General features: G+C 38.0%; 1 protein-coding gene across 1 annotated transcript in view; it reads left to right on the top strand.

Annotated features, from left to right (window-relative positions):
- The first annotated feature begins 10,902 nt into the window (after window positions 1-10,902).
- The window catches only part of GRAP2 (GRB2 related adaptor protein 2), a 67,363-nt gene continuing 59,993 nt past the window's right edge, over window positions 10,903-18,272 (top strand). The window contains exon 1 of the mRNA XM_026696651.2: window positions 10,903-11,175. The gene's annotated coding sequence lies outside the window, so the exon portion shown is untranslated. The remainder of the gene's footprint in view (window positions 11,176-18,272) is intronic.

Raw genomic sequence — 18,272 nt, 5'->3', positions numbered from 1 at the left:
AAGGCCGCATCTGGCTCACAGGGTGCTTAGATTTGGCCCACAGGTGTGACCTGGAAACAGTGAAGGACCAGCCCATGGTACCTCTGCCAGTGAAACGGAGCTCCATTTTCTCTGGCTGAGAATTGCAGAAGGCCATCGCAGCCAAAAATGGAGCTTGGGAGCCCGTTTTCGCTAGCAGAACACTTGGGCCACTAACACGATGATGTTGAGCTGGCTATGCCCCCCCTGCCACCCCCCCAATTTCAAATGCAACCCTGATGCAGCCCTCAATGAAATCGAGTTTGAAACCCCTGGTTTAGTAGATCAGAAATTATGTCTCTGTGTGTATATGTACACAGACACATGCACAAGAGTATCTAAAATTCTACTGCCTGCTAGGTGACTTATTCATATGCACATTTACTGGTTAAAAACAGTATTTAATGCCCCAGTAAATAATTACAATTTGAAAAATGCAGTTAGGAAAAAAAATATTGGAGTATAAATCGAGGAGTTTTAATTCTGAAGCAGAGCAACTGAGAAATGCTGAAATTTTTTGTGCCTCTGCAGAAATATTAAATATTCTGAGAGGTTCTAAAATAAAGAAGAAAAAGAAAGAAGAAAAAGTAGAGTCCATTTGCCTGTTGGCCTCTGCAGGACTATGAAAATATTTAATCTACACTGATTAGCTTAATAATTGGAATTCACAGCTAGTGCCAGCAATCAGGAGAGCATTTTAGTGCTACAGTGATGCCTTCAAGGAGCTTGCAAACTCTAAACAGCTTAAATTATTGTGAATTATCTGGTCACACCTTTATGAAAATTTCACTACTTCTTCCTTCCTTCTCTTCATTAATTAGCATCAAGGTGTGTAAGTCTCTAAAGAGTTCCTAAATCTCTATAGAATATTGCTATAATCATATATCAAATTGATTTCAAGCTCTAACAAGCACCAGCCTTGGTCAGAGACAAAAATTATAATCAGATTTTACATACCCAAATATCAAATATTACAATTCATAATAAAAGTGTTCATTTTCTACCTCACATAATATTGTTACCCTGACAGTTAAAGTGCTATTTAAGAATGGTTTGTGATCAAAATCTAGAGGAATTTGAAGTAAGAAATCAAAATATTCCTTTTTTTATATTTTGATCCTTTTTAATCAAAGGGTATATAAAACAATTCAAAAATATGTAAAATCAATATTGCCAAAGATAAATCCCCAGCTCCATGAAGCAGGAAAGTCTATTGATTAGCACTAACCATTTCATCATTTGCCAACTCTTCCTTTTATCTGTACTTCACCTACAGTCTGTGTTTCTTTGTATTGCATTTTCTCATGTAGAGAAAAAATATTTGATAATGTATTTCAACAAATCTATTAAAAATTATATCAAAAGATTTGCATTTTCTTTAATGTGCATCAATTTTACACTGACGAGAGAGGTTCACCTTGGCATTGGTTACATTACACAGCAGCAAATATTGACCAGGGATCTTTATACAAATTGCATATAACTATTGTAATATCATCATATAAACAGAAAACGTGACCCTTGTGCTTTTTGTATGTGTGTCTGTTTTTGGTCAATCCCAACCTGTTTTGATTTTCAACAGAGTGCTTTGATTTCCTTTTATGGAACTGATGCCAAATCTGCTACACCAGTCACTATGTAGCATAATACTGTAAAGCTGGATTTCAATCAATTCAAAATTCAATCATTGCAATAAAATCAATTAAAAATAAAACAGTAGCATATATGATAGTTAAAATTTCTAACAGCTATAGCATCCCATTAAAACATACTTGCCAGAACTTTATAGATTTAATGGTCCACCTAAAAAAAACAAAAGTGAAAAGATGTACCCAAACATCTATTATTTGAATTGTAGATATTCTCAGAGGCACTCTACTCAAGATATCAAAATGTCTTAAAACAAGAGAAAGCATCTTTTATCCCAGCCACACCTCCAAATCTATATACACTTTATGTATTAAGTAATAGTTTTACTAATACAAAACTATTGTACAGTGCTGTTATTATTTATCCATGACGTAAGATGAATATTTCTTACATCACAGAAGGAAAACATAAGGTTACATAATTTAAATAGAGGTCCATAAGCGGAGATTACAATTTGTCTCCAAACTACTAATCACAATCCTATACAACATTTTCTATTCTATTAATTTTATCCTATTGTACCTGAGAAAACAATTCAGCTGTGGCAGTTAAGCCATTTACATCTGTTTTTTTAAACTGCCATCAATCATTTGCAGAACCCACCTACTTCACCAATCAGAATGCTCATACTATAGCCCCACCCCTTTTCTTCTTTCAAAGACAATTCCACCTGGACAATTATTATTCTTAGGCCTATCATTTATCTACGTCAGCTCTAATGGATGCCAGCTGTAGCTTTTTTTAAAAAAAAAACTAGTCACTGTTTTCAAAAACTGTTTATTTTCCTTATGCAAAAAAAGTGGCCCCTTGCATCTGTGACCTAGATTGTATAATGTGTTACCTATGCTTTATCTTTATTTCATATACTGAAACTCATTTATGATATCTAGAATGCAAATCTAAAAGAAATTTGTTGCTCACTTTGTAGAAGAATCAATAAAACGTATTTGTATATGTAACTCTTACTAATAGAAGTTTAATTGTGGTGCTGCTTTTAGATAGGAGGCAAATTTTGCGAAGAACATAAAGTACTAGATAGAGATTTGGATTTAATAATTTTGGAAATTAAACCTGTTCTGTTTATTTATCATAAGATGATAAGTAGTCAATCGTGCACTGGATACAATTTTCTTTCTATAAAATATAAACTTGTTAGCTTTCGCAGCACAGTATGCCATAGACGAATCTTGGATATTGATTTTAACAATGTTTCAATTAATCATGTATTTGTGTGCTGTTGAGATCTTCTACTGTATGGAATTCAGTATTGTTTATTTGTCCACTCAAGTTTCTGTGCCAAAAAACCAGAAAACTTTGAGTGGCTTACAGTCTCCTCACATAAGCATTAAAGGGAAAATCATTCAAACCGTGAGCAATAGCAAACACTCGCAACATATCTTTTCTCTAAAGTAGCAATGGCACCAACACTTTGGGAATAATTAAACATTTCATCTTTTCCTCAAGCATCGTCTGCAAGAGACAGAACTTTAATGGTTTTCTAACACTTAACAGAGAAGAAGCATTCCTTACCTTTGAGAGGATTCCATCACTAAAAAGGACCTTTTGCAGGGGTGGGCTTCAAAAAAATTAGCAAAGATTCTCTGCCAGTTGCTGGGTGGGTGTGGCCATGGTGGGCATGGCATAGCTGGCAGGGGTGGGAGGCTACCAATTCTGCCCGGTTCTATAGAACTGGTAGCTCTGAAGAGCAGCATACACTGAACCAGTTCTGTGTCTGCTGCTGTTTGGCCGACCTGCCCGCCCAGGCTCTTACTTGACCTTTATTTCCTGCTTTTTCAACCTCAGCTGCTTTGCGTGGCACATCTGAGGTTGAAACAAGAGCAAAAAAAGTGGTTTTCAAACGCTGCGCACCTGCGCACAGCGCTTATCAGCTGTCCGGGCGGCACAGCTTAAGGTGAATTACATGCATGCTCAGTGTAATTGCTGAACCAGTAGTAACATCGGTTGAATCCCACTCCTGCTAGCTAGCCTCCTGCATCATGATGGGGAGGGTGTTTTTGCCCTCCCCAGGCTCTGGAGGCTTTCCTTGAGCCTCCAGGAGGGCAAAAATGGGCCCATTTCTGGCCTTCATGAACTTCCGGGAGGCCCATTTTTTGCCCCCCCCCCCGCAACATCCCTCACGTGCCCTGCACTTACCTGCATCCAAAATGGGCCTCATGGAGACTCCTGGGAGGGGAGGGGTGGGAGGCAGGGGTGGGATTCTACCAGTTTGCACCGATTCGCTAGAACCGGTTGTTAACATTCTAAACAGTTTGGACAGCCAGTTGTTAGAAGAAATTAACTGGCCTAATCCTGTAAGGAAGGCAGGAAGAAAACATTCTGCTGTTGCTTATAGAAACTGCCTCTCCGTTAACCCTTATTATATTCTTGGCAGGACTAGACTTCCTGTCTCAGGAATGGCTCTGGAGCCTTTTTCCCCTCCTTTGCTGGTACTTTGCTTGTGTGGAGTGACCATTTAAAGTTACAATGGCACTGAAAAAAGTGACTTATGACCATTTTTCACACTTACAACTGTTGCAGCATCCTCACAGTCATGAGAGGCCAGGAGAGGAGATGTGTGCCTCAGTGTGAGTGATATTGAGTTGGCCACACCCAGCCAATAATATGACCACCAAGCCATGTCCACCCAGTCACATGACCACCAAGCCACGCCCACCACCTAAGCCACACCCACAGAACCGGTTGTTAAAAATTTTGAATCTCACCCCTGGTGAGAGGGGAGAGGCGGGGCCAGCCAGGAGTGGGGTTTGGGGGTTCTCTGAACTGCACAGAACCTTTACTAGGGGCTCTCCCGAACCCCCTCATCAGCCCATCCCTGAACCTTTGTATATTTTTTCTTTCTGTTTTCATCATATGGGAAGATTCTACTTTAGTAGCACATCTCTGAGATGCCCAAGCCAAATGTTATGTAGAGTTTTAAAAGTAATAGTCAACATCTCAAATTACACCCAAAAGGTAGCCAGCATCCAAAGCATCTCCTGCTGTAGAACTGTCTCATGGACAAATCTCAAAGCATCCATAACTACATGGGATACTTCTTAATCGGCTGCAGGTTCCAAGTTGTCTTCAAGAGCAATCTCATGTCACCTGAAGAAGCTTCTTGGATGAGAAGTGAAATGTCTTCAAAGGAAAAAAACAAAGTCCAGTTGCCTCTTGAAAAAGCACCTTTGGGGAAATCTAGGAGTTAGGAGCATTGGGAGCTGTAGGAGAACATAAATATGGCACGTTAAAACTATCACAGTATAAAGCATCTAGTACCAGTAGATGTTCATTAAGACTAGTTTTTGCACAGTTTATCATCTGATGCATTTTAAGTGCTGCTGCATAGAACCTGGCAACATATCGGGGGTGGGATTCAAATTTTTTAACAACCAGTTCTGTGGGCATGGCTTAGTTGATGGGCATGGCTTGATGGTCATGTGACTGGCTGGGTGTGGCCAACTCAATATCACTCACATAGTGAGGCACGCATCTCCTTGCCTGGCCTCTCATGACTGTGGGGGTGCTGCAACAGTCGTAAGTGTGAAAAACGGTCATAAGTCACTTTTTTCAGTGCCATTGTAACTTTGAATGGTCACTCCACACAAGCACAGTACCAGCAAAGATGGAAAAAAAACTCCAGAAAAGGATGTCTACTCCTGCCAAGAATGTAATAAGGGTTAACAGAGAGGCAGTTTCTGTATGCAACACCAGAATGTTTCCTTCCTTACAGGATTAGGCCAGTAATTTCTTCTAACAACTGGTTCTCCGAACTGCTTAGAATGTTAACAACTGGTTCTAGAGAATAGGTGTGAACCTGTAGAATCCCACCCCTGCAACAAATTATACATTATATTCTTCCCTGGCAGGGGACTACCTTGATCAAGGCCTTGACCTCAACTACATCCCTTATTCATCCCAGACTGATGGTGTTAACTGGATATCATTAGCATATTGCTATCTAGGAGGCTGCAGTATGAACCCTGTGGTGAGATTGACTTGGCAGGGATGAAGCTGTGCAGCATAGAAGCTAATACATCAGTTCTAGCTTGTTTTGTGACACCAATCTCCCATCATCACTTTGCCTTTGCGTCTCTGTAACATTTTCTCTCTAAAATTATACCCTCCTAATTTCCCATATGTAAATGTAAATAATTTCCCCATTATGTAAATTCATGTTTATATAAATTCATTTTCAAAAGTGGACAGACAAAAAAAGAACTTCATTATTTCCTCCTTGACCACTAACCTTAACCCTAACCCTAACTACTTTAAGTTCAATCTAACTACATTTTCTCCACTCAGCACTATTTGGAACATCCCACACTGAACTGCCCAGGAGGCTCAACCTTTTCTCCCTTATCAAACCAACTGGAGTTGCCCACACTGCAAAGCAATGCAAAGTTGCCAACTTTTGAAAATGGCCCAGAAGGATACTATGGTCATTTGCCAAATGCATGACTCCATCAGATGAACTCTTTCCCAAAGTCCTGAACTTGCTCTGTTTTTTGATTAGCTCAATCTTCCTTTATCATTTCCTAGCCCTTGAGCACCCTTGTTGAATGTTTGCTACAGCTTAATTATGCTAGTGAAAAAATATAAGCATCTTTAACTAGGGAACCAGATATTAATCATTGCAATAACTTCCTAGTTAATTTCACAATACCCGTAAAAGACTCAATTTCACCATAAGAAGCGGGAAGAAGCAATATTTAGCCATGGAACTAATCAAATCTTTTAGAGTTTCACTATCTATCATAATTATTTCCCAACTTTATATTTGCTGCTTGCATAAAGCAGTAGGCATGGAATTGTTGCCTCACTCTACCTCTCAGCTGAAATGAGCTTTTCTTCTCTCATCCTCTACCTCATTTGCATAAAGCTCTGTGCTACAAGCTACAAGCAAGGCTAGAGTTATTCATCCAATTAACAAGAGATTTAAATAAAAATAGGAGGAATGGTGTGTTATAGAAGGTTGACTTTTTCCTACTACAACTTGACCTGCATTTTGTTTTGCAAATAACATACAGTACGTATTAAAGTATATACTAGCGGAAGGGTAATAACAATGTATTCATTTTATAATTTGTTCCTTAGGCAGATAACATTATAAGAGCTGTCATAATTTGGAGCAGTAGGACATTAAATCCAATTTGTCGAGCTTCGTATTGCTTAGATAGAGAGATCAGAGTTGCCTGCTGAAGGTGCCAAAATGGTTTATGAATTGTCAGGTAAAAATGGAGTGAAATGTTGAAATCATATGATCCCATTTTTTGAACTGTCACAGATCCTCATACAAAAGTGACTACTTACATGAATGTAATTAATATCTCTAATTTTAATTGTGTAAATAGCAGCTTTGAGAAGAAGAAAGTTTAGGATTACAGAAAGGATTAATATCTTCTCCATTTGCTGTATCCATTCACATAGTTGTTATTAGTTCCAGGAAGACCCATTACCAATCAGCAATGCAAAAATACAACTGCATACAATAGCATTAAAGAAGCAATACAACCTCAGAATGAATAAGCATTGATAAAGCCTGTAAATTATTTTATAAAGAGAATTTAAAAACAACAACCATGTCATTTGAAAGTTTTCTTCCTTGCCTCTCATATATTCCAACCTATCAAGAGTGTCCTTCTTTCTTAAGATAAAGAACAAATAAATCATTAGATATTAGCATACTCATTGTCGATTGGTTGTTTCACAGAATGGGAAACTTGAACAGCCATCACTGGTTGAAGCCACGGACAGTCTTGCTGTAAAAGGAGCTGCCGCAGCTGCCGTTTTCAGTTCTGTAGGAATGAAATAAAGAAGTTGGACGAGCAGAGCTTCTCACATCTTTCCTTACCCACAATCTAACACTCGTGCTGAAGGTGGGATTCTAAGACAAGAGCATGCATGTGGCAACCGAACCAACAAAGAAGCCAAACAATGGCTGGAACCAACATGCCACCCGCACCATTCGATCCGACAACTGAAGACTGGGAATTGTACGTTGACCAATTCCACATGTATCTCGAGGGAGGCGACCTGATGAACATTTCAGAACAGACGAAATGAGCCATTTTCCTCACACATTGCGGGCCCGCGGTATTCAAAATGGCCAAAGCTCTCTCGGCACCTAACAATGTGAAAACGATGGCCTGGCTGGATCTGGAGAGAATTCTGAGGGCCCACTACACCCCACCGGTATCCTGCCTAATCAAGAGGTATGAATTTTACCGGAGAGACCAGAAGAATGGAGAGAGCATAAATGATTTTGTCGTGAACCTGAGGGACATCGCTGGAGCATGCAAGTTCCTAAACGTGGATGAAGTGATGAGGGATTGCATAGTCCTGGGACTTCAGGACCTAACACTACAGAGTTGACTCCTGATGAAGCCCAAAATAACCCACCACAAGGACATTGAATCCAGTTCAGAAACAGACAACAATGAGGAAGTGAACCAACTCTGCTCAGAATGGAACCCGAGGAACCGATGTGGGAAGAAAAAGGACTTCTGGTGTGCAGGATGAGAGGGGAAACTACCCCCGGTCAGAATGCAGTCCACCACAGTCTAGGCAGTAATTAGAAACCTTAGCAAACTATTTGTGACACATGGCCTACCAGATGTAATCATATCGGACAATAGGCCACAATTCATGGCCATCCAATTTGAAGGTTTCCTAGCACAAAATGGGATATGACACACCCTATCAGCACCAGGTAACCCCTGGACAAACAGACAGGCAGAGCATATGATAAGATCCATGAAAGAAACCCTGTACAAACTAGGGCCAGGGGACACACAAGCTAATATAGACAAACTACTAAGCATACAACACATAACACCAAGCGCAACAATTAACAAGAGCCCCACCGAACTTTTAATGGGACAGAAACTGAGGTCACCATTAGACAGACTACGCCCCCATTATAACACAGAGACACCTGTAAACTCATCCAGCAGATGCCGGACATTCCAAGTGGGTGACCTAGTATATGAAAAAAATCTGGAGAACCCCTATGGATACCTGCAAGGGTGTCCCAAGTAACTGGGCCCCAATCCTACAGGGTGGTAACAACTGATGGGCGAAGTTGGAGGAGACACATAGACCAACTGAGGGCTCGACAGACAAGGGGGGAAAGGAAAACACAGACACAAGCAAGGGAGGAGGGGGAGACCCTTCACAAAAAAACAACATAAGCAGAGAGAGGAGGGGGGAGACCCATCCCAAGCAAACAGAGAGGAGAGGGGAGACCTCTCCCAAGCAAACAACCAAACAGAACAGGCCCTAATGAATAATGAGGCACAATCTCAACAATTAACAACAGCATCGAACGATGGAAGCGGGGACATACCTGAGTTCCATCGATGGGTCAGCAGAGCCACACAGGAACAAATCCAGGGAGGAGTTGAAAGGGCAGCCTCTAGTGGAGAGAAAATGGCCACCCCAGCCAGAAGGTTCCAGGAGGTTCCAATGGGGAGAGCAGGAGAGATGATAGATCCAACTGAACAGCTCAAGGAACGAACAGAGACTGAGCTGTGCAGGTCCAGTTGCACCCATAAGAGTCCCGCCTACTTGCATGACTATGTATGTTAGGCGGGACAGGATTGGGTGAGCCCAGACCAGTGAGAAGGGGTGTTAGATATTAGCATACACACTGTTGATTGATTGTTTCATGAAGCGGGAAACTTGAACAGCCATCACTGGTTGAAGCTGCGGACAGCCCTGCTGTAAAAGGAGCTGCTATGGCTGCCATTTTCAGTTCTATACGAACAAAATAAAGAAGTTGGACGAGCAGCACTTCCTGCAGACAGTCAAAAGATCAGAATTTCAACTATGCAGGCTGTTGTTTAGTTAGTCTTTGTAATATATTACATTTAATAATCTTAAATAGTACAACAGTCCAGGTTTATTCTAGTAAATTTACCTTTACTTGGGAGCAACCGTGATAGATTATTTTTTAATACAGGTAGTCCATAATTTACCTGTTTTAGGGGATTGGGAGTGGAACTTCTTTTGCTAAGCAATGTGGTTGTAAAGCATGACCATACACTTAGCAATAGACATCTCTGCAATCCCAGAAAGTAAAATGGCTGCTACCAGATAGAAGAGTGAAGGGGTACATGAGCATGCAAGTTGGGAAGGGTATGCAAGGATGCAAGTGGTGCACATGAGGAGCTGCACAGATCAGGGAGGGTGTGCAAGGAAGGGACATGATGTGGGACAGGAAGGATGTACAGGGGTGTAGAAGAGTTACCACATGGGTTGGATACAGGGATGTGTGATATGTGCATTTTGCTTGTCAGAAGCTACATGACTGCGGGATGTTGCAAATGTAGTTGTGAACTGATTACCAGCCACCCAAATTGCTGTCCGAGGGCTGGTGGGTACACTGCAATGGACACAGTTCAGAGACCGACAATTAGTTTCCTCATTCAGCACCATTGTACATTCATTGACTGAATGAATGATTAACCAAGGACTACCTGTACTAGTAACTTTCAAATATCAAATAATTTTCTTTAGGACAATGTCTTTCCTGTTGGCAATTCTAAGTACCTCTATAACAGTGATGGCGAACCTTTTCTGTACCAAATGCCCAAATTGTAACGCATGTACATGTGCATGCATGTGCACATGCCAGAGCATCAGAAACTCAAAGACCAGTTGGGCGGTGCACACATGCCTATTTTGGGGGCATTTGGGGGGCCATTTTCAGGCCATTTTTCAGGCTGTTTTTGATCTTTTTTTCTTCGGAGCTTTTTCTATTGACCTCTAGTCATATTCCCTGTCAACTTTAGAATAAAACAATAATGCAAATGCAAATACTAAAATAAAAGTGTCAGCATCATAAAAACAATCAAAATAGCAAAATGAAAACTGCATCTAAAAGTTTCAGAAAACTTGAAAAAAAGTATTTCGCTGCAAAGCAGAGATCACCACTTAAATCTCTCTGAAGAAAACACTTTACACTTCAGGCTAGAGGCTCCTTTCATGTCCCTAGCAGAAGCTGGCGCAAAGGATGAGAGCTCACCCCACCCCACAGTAGCACTAACCTCCAACCCAGGGTCCTAACCATGTGAGCCAACATGTTAAGGTCTTAATTATATTGTGCATCATTGCATAAGAGGAAATTCTATATAGGAAACCACAGAATATATTGCAATTCTGAGAGTAAAGAAATTTCTCAATCACACAAGACTGCAAAATGACGTATTATTTGAAAGCGAAAGAAAGAAAACCAGAAATTTTAAGTAAGCCTGTACTGAACACGAGTTCTTCCATGTCTTGTGATTTGCATCTTAATTGTATGATAGGCGGAAGTTTAAGTTGGAGCAGAATATCAGTGATAAAAGCCTCATGAATGATTCTCAAAGTTATTAGTCAAGGGCAAGAAATTTTCTCATGTCTTATGGAACACAACTCCACCATAATTTGACATCTTGAATCCTGTGCATGTGGGATCTAATAAACAGAAACAAATCAGAGATTTTACTTGCCTAGATTCTCCTAAAGGTATGTGATTAATATTTGTGTAACGTCCTTAAAAATAGAAGTAATAGGACTTAAATGAAATACTGCAGTATGGAGAGTCTCTGTTTGTTGTTTAGCTAGACAGCCATTCCTTCTTTCAAAATAAGGTTCTAGAAAATATTATTTCAGGATAGAACTCCACTTCAACTTTTTGGTGATTCTGTCATGCTTCAGTCACAATTAAATGCTACATTATTTCTCTTCTTGCTCTTACTCCTCCTCATCTTTTATAAGTTTAAAGAAAAGAGGAGCAATTTTGATCATATATACTGGGGAATTCTGGGAATTGAAGTCCACAAGTCTTAAAGTTGCCTATATTGGACACTCCTGATCTAGACTTTACTAATGAGCTAACTCTTAACATTGCTAATTTTTGTCCAACTCTCTGAAACTATTCAATAGGTTTATTTGATGTTCAGAAACTTTATGTCAATGCATTCCATGAGATTTACAACCTCATTTAAAAAAATACTGTTAGTATAAAATCTAGGAATTCTTGCTTAATTTCTTTCTAATTCTAGAAAGACAAAGAAGGAAATGCTTTGGTACCTTTCTGATTTATGCATTGGTACAGTCTCATTATCATGATTCATTAGTCTTAATTAATTCAAGAATATATCATACTTTGATCCTCCTCTACTTTATGCTCCACATTAGCAGTGAGACCAATTAATATTATTTCTTTCTGATATATATTTGAAGATAAGTAATATAACACATTCACAGAATAAATAAATAATTGCTCTAAATCCAAACTGCTAGACAGCATTCTGTATTTTATACTTATAACTGTATGTTTTGGTATGCTTGAAAATCAACTGCATTTCATGTTTGTATCTTACAAGCCAAGAGATAAGTCAGACATATTATTGCATAGGTTTTCTTCCTCTTCTGTGGTTTATTTGGAAGACCAAGACAGAATTTATTTCTGCTACTAGTTTTAATGGCTGATCTTTCCCATTATTTCTGCCATGGAAGCACCCAGGTCCTCTCTTAGGAGCAAACTTTTTGGTTCCTCCATTTATATGATATGTGACAATATTATGCATCTTTATATGATTTGAAATAAAAACAATAGAATAAATGGTTTATATTAAATGGAACAAAGTCATAGAATAGCTGACATCTTAGAAGCATGAGAATAGAAACTTACTTAGGCAATTCAAAATTCAAAGTTCTGCGCAGTCATTGACAGGAGTGATTTGCAGCACACATAAGTATGAACCAAGTATATCTTTATAAAACAATAATCATGCCTTTTGTAAGGATTCCCCAGGTGAACAAAGTTAGGAGCAGTTTGCAAAGCGACCTTGCAAGCTTTATAAATGGCATGACTTCAAGAAAGGTGATACATCATTCACAAGATAAATTAAGTTAGAGTGATGAACTAAACTCATTCAAAACAAGAATAAGCAGATGGGACTATGTTCCCTGCTGGGACTCAGAGACCTAGGTTGCCCAGTTTGATCTCTAACATCATGTTTATGAAAGGGAAAATAAGGTTGAGTAGTTAAGTACTTCAAATTCATTATGGAAACATATTCACTAAGTGGAGTCATATAATTTGCTTAGAATATATGTTATTTGGGGGATTATGACTGCCCATTCTTAGTCTCCAACATGTTTATTGTACATACATTTTAGTACTTAATTAAAAGCTATTTCTTGCATCCAGGTAGGCTATTTAATTTATTTTTATGAGGAAAAATCTGTAAGCATGTATTTGCTGAATTACTTCTTCCTCTCCCCCAACCCTCATCCCCTTTCTTCTTTAGTTGGGAACTGAATGTTTTTCACTGATCCAGTATATAATATTTTATATTTTCACTGGAAATTTTCTTAGGGAGAACTATCATTGGCCAAGAAATTGTCAATCCAAGTCTGGGGATCAGCAGGCTATATCTTGAGTTAGGGACAACACACTTTGTCACCATCTTAACACAGTACTAAAATGTACTTTAGTTTGATATGGTTTTATTTTTATTGGCCATATATGAAATAGGATCCAGTAATTAAAACAGCTGTGATTTCTTTTGTAGAAAATCATCATTAACAAAACAGAGTCTTTGAAAATTTGTAATCCTGCAGAACCTTTAAATATTTGTAGAGATGATTGATGAGTGTGGTAGCAATTCAGTCATTTTTGAAAGTGTAATTGTAATCAGATTAGATGGGTGTTCTGAGAACTATTTAAAAATAGCAATAGAAATGGTTAATCTCGCAGGATTGTTGAAAAAACCGCCTTCCTCTGGAACGAAAATTACAGAGCAGCTGTTCTAAAACTAAGAGAACAGATTAGGAGACAGCCCAAATCCCATTGCTGAGAAAATATAACAGTCTCTGAATCTCAAACACATGTTGTTTGCAAATAGCCTTTAACGTTTTATAAAATGCTGTCTTTTCTACACAGTGCAGGATAAAATTAGAATGGGTACTCTTTTCTTGCAGTGCCAGCTGTTTTTTTCCCCATGTTTCTTTCTTAACTACTAATATAAAATGATTTTGAATGTCAACTTCCCATAAAATAAATGTGTATCCTACCTTTAAATCTGTACAAATTATTTGCATGATAAGGGGTTTGTAATATACAATCTAAATAATCTCCCACAACCCACAGGGAATATTGTAAGTGCAGAGTAGAATATGAATAACACAATCTTTATTGTTTCTTTGGGGGTTATCTATAGTAATTGTTTACTATGCCTTACATACTTGCTTGAAAAATAACAGTGGAAGGCCACATCAGATGTGATATAACTCAGAGAGGTTGTCCTTTACTAGTTGTTTTAAAAATGCAGAAGGAGTGAACCAGTGGTGGTATTCAAAAAATTGGCTTGGTGGTCATGGCGGGGGAAGGTGAATTGCAAAATCCCATTCCCCCACCCCCACCCCACTAACCTGCTTTCCAGCTCTGTTCTCTTGTGCAGGGCAATAAAAGAAGATCCAGGGCTTCGGGAGGCAGAGAATAGATGGGGGCAGGGCCAGTCAGAGGTGGTATTTGCCAGTTCTCTCAACTACTCAAAATTTCCACTGCCAGTTCTCCAGAACTGGTCAGAACCTGCTGAATACCACCTGTGGAGTGAACTGAAACTATTTACTATTTCTATCCTCTAATACTAGGAAGAGAATTAGGAACTTTCCACACCCTTTCCACTCCATAAACCAAGATTACAGTGCTTTTTGTAATCTCTTGGATGAGAACATTTCTCCAAAAAAGTTGGCAAGCATGAAAAAGCATAACAATAGAGTGAAGAGGTTTCTCCTTTTCCCACCTGCCAGAATCTTACAAGCTGATGGTATAATTAATTTTTCTTGGGCTGTACATACAGTAGGTCAATGGAGACAACCTTGTCCATGGAGCAGGGTCAATTTCTGACAGATTGTTAATCTCCTGGGCCAAATCATTTGTCAAAACCATCAGCATTCATAGCAGATGTGTTTTTTGCCAGCTGGTGATGTTGAGAATGGGGGAAGCAATCAAACTAAAATGATCCACAAATCTCTTTCCTCAGCACACTCTGAATAGGGAATGAGGATTCTGTCCTCCAGAACATTGGCAATTGGGATTGGCAGTGAGAACAGCAAGATCTATACTGTTTAATTTTCTGCTCATAACAAATAGATGGAGAGCATCTTAACTGAGCTGTGAAACAAATCCCCGTGTCAATTTATATTTTTAATACTAAACCGATTGTGACCAGTTCTACACTCTGCAACTGACTAATTAAATTGAAGATTATTTAAACTGCTCAGCCATATTTGTGATAAGGTTGCTGATGAAATAAACAAAAAGACTTTTATACTTCTTCCAGTTTTCCAGTGCTTCAGCTTGCTAACGCGATGAGACAAAACTGACAGCTTGCTAGCACCATGTCTCCATATCTCTGCTTCCCCAGAGTGCTGGATTAGGAGTGGGGTGACTTATGTTGAGTTTATATGTTCGTCTCATTTAATTGTAATCTTGAGTATCCCTTAAAATCTTATTATCTTTTTTAAAAATATTCAAAGAATTTCCCACAAAAAGCTTTCTTTACCATTCATTCCAAAATATTGCTTCAAATCTATCAGGAACCTTAGTCTGTAACTTTCTAAAATCAAAGTTGTAATCACCCTTTTGCTCTTTATTATAAATATTTTTTAAAAAAAACAAGTTCTGAAACTTGTAATTAAAACTTTTCTTTACTAAGGATTGAAGAAAAAATTTATCCAGTGCTGGCAAATTTGTCAATCCAAAGGTTCCTTGTGGCTGAAAAGCAGTTAATCGGCAATTTCTGAAAGTGATTAAAAAGGGAAGCATGCAAACTCAGTGTCCTTTCAAAATCCTGACCACAACTTGAGTAAGATGACTATTTCCGTCTCTCCCTGAGCTCTACATGTCATCTCAGTCTCAAAAGGAGCAGCTGCCTGGAACATTAGTGGACAATCTCAAATCCTCTCCTTGTTTCTACTTACTGGCTCTTCAGTCTGCTCTAGTTGTCAGCTCCACTTTTCACAGAGCCATCTTCAATCGGCCATTTCTTCCTCCAGAGCAGATTCTTTGCATTTACTACACTTACATTGATGTGTGTGTATTCTTACATGTGTGGTATTTATACAATCAGAAATAGATTTTTTTGAACAAGTTTTTCTAAAACATTTACTAATTAAATTAAAAAATAAAGTCAACCTCCCAACTATCATTGTTTATTTACAAGGCTGGTTTTAGACATTTTAAGACCCTAGGCAAATTCATATTCCATCAGATCCTATTGTTTGGCTTATTTTCCAACTTCATTAGGAAGCTCAAAAAGGCACCTCTTTTTTTTCAAGTTTTTGAACTTATGATTTTCAACCCCGAATATTTCTTTTTCTTTTCTCAGACATCTTTATGCTGTTTATACTATGAAATTATATTTAACCCACAAGCAGATGCACTGCCTCACACTGTGTACTCAGACTGCTTTTTTGCTTTTATATTATGCTTTTCAGAAATCTTTTTAATTTTTCTGCCCAAGAAAATTTTGTGTCCTAGGCAGGTGCCTGTTCAGATTTCATGTAGAGCTGGTCCTGTTTATTTTTATATTTACAGGATTCAGCATTAATCAAGGATTATTTTTCTCATAGTTGTTAGAACACATACCAAGTCCATAAAATAGTCATATAGTACGTATAAAGTAGTCCTTAAAGTCATTTGTTTAGCAGCCATTCAAAGTTACAGTGACATTGAAAAAAAGTGACATACAACCAGTTCTTGTACTTACAACTGTCCCTGCATCCCAGCAGTTGTGTAATTTAAATGTAGGTGCTTAGCAACCATTGTGTATATATAATGGTTGCAGTGGCTTGGACTCACTTGATCATTGTTTTTTACCTTCCCGCCCTGCTTCCAACAAGCAAATCAGTGGTTAGCTAGATTTGCTTAAAGACTGTGTGACTCACTTAACAACTGCAGTGATTTGCTTAACAACTGTGGCAAAAATAGTTGTAAAGTTGGGCATGACTCACTTAGCAACCACATTGCTTTGAACACATTGCATGAAATAAAAAATATCTGAAAGAATAAAAATAACCAGATGTAGATATAATAATACTATGTACCACAACATTCTATGTTCAAGAGAAACAGGCTGAAACAGTCTAAGGCAAATCTAAATTTAACAAAAAATAGCATTGAAGCTTTTCAGAACTACTGTGTCTTTAATTAAAAGTTTGTTACCTGAATATCCTGCCTATTGTATCTTTTTTTCCTCCACATACCAATTGATTATCTATAAACTGCCTTTCAAGGTCCTCTTTTCATAGATCCTTAACTTTGTATTAGAGTTGATGAAAAAGTATGAAATATATTTTGTAATATAGTTCAATCGTAATCAGCTTTAGAGTGTTAAATAGCATAATTTAATTTATCTAGTCTTCACTGACAAAAAATAGTTGGTATCAGTCATTGGATACAAGATGGGTGGCAAATAAATTTCATAAACAAACAAATAAATAATTCAGCCAGATAATATTTATGTTTGATTTCTATGACTAAGTGTTAAATATGTACTTTACAACAGAATCTTATGAAAGCATATTCAGGGAAGTGTCCTATAGAGTTTACTACTGGTTTACTACCTTTGTCTACAATCCTGTGTACCCTTGCTTCATATTGTATTGGAAGTAATACTAATCAGCAAAAATGAATTTACTTTTGAACAAGCATGCATAAAATTCATGGTGTAATTTCTCATTATTACCAAATGAGAATGAGATTACCAATACACCTTGAACATTTCTTCATGTTTGGCTGAATTGTGCATTTACATAGATAACTAGAACAGGTTTTGTCATCATATTTTTGGCACCATAAGTTCAGACAATGTCCAGTTCAGGATTTATAGTAAGTCTCTACATACTCAATTATAGATATACAGTAGATACAGACAATTATATAGCTAAGATCTGTGGTGGCACAGTGATTAGAATGCAATATTGCAGGCAAACTCTGTCCTCAGCCTGACTGGCTCAAGATTGACTCAGCTTTCCATCCTTCTGGGGTTGGCAAAATGAGGACTCAGATTGTTGGGGGAAATATACTGACATTTGTAAGTTTACAAAATCCTTTAAAACTTTAACAAGTTTCTTTTGTAAATCCAATGTAGGAAAGATATCCAGGTCACTCTTTTGGTTAATTATTAATTACTAAGAAATCAGCCAATTTCATACCCAGTATAGCATCTTATTCTATATCGTTCTTGTGGTCTGTCACTTTAAATCCACTTTCAAATCAATCTCAGCATTGTTCTTCTTCCATAACATATTTTAAGTGCAATGTATCAATAGAGTCAGAGTTAAAATTAATTTCTGGGTCCAGGGTTCACAAATATCTCTCAGTACACCCAATGTTAAAATATTTTGCTCCATTCTGTATTAGTAAGTCAAGTTTAAGTGTTCTTCTTGTTTATTTGTAGTCTTTAGTTCGTTCTGGTTTCCTCTAATGTCCAACCTTTGAAGTCCCATTCTGTTATTTTTTTAAGAATTCAAAACAGCAACATTTTCCCATAGAAAGCATTTTTATAATTAATTTTAAAATCTTATTTCAAATCTATCTCAATCCC

The sequence above is a fragment of the Pseudonaja textilis genome, chromosome 5, assembly GCF_049901715.1.
Source record: "Pseudonaja textilis isolate UNSWEBS1 chromosome 5, rPseTex1.2, whole genome shotgun sequence".
NCBI lineage: Eukaryota > Metazoa > Chordata > Lepidosauria > Squamata > Elapidae > Pseudonaja > Pseudonaja textilis.
The sequence above is the reverse complement of the archived record's forward strand: the minus strand, read 5'-3'. Positions and strand labels throughout refer to the sequence as shown.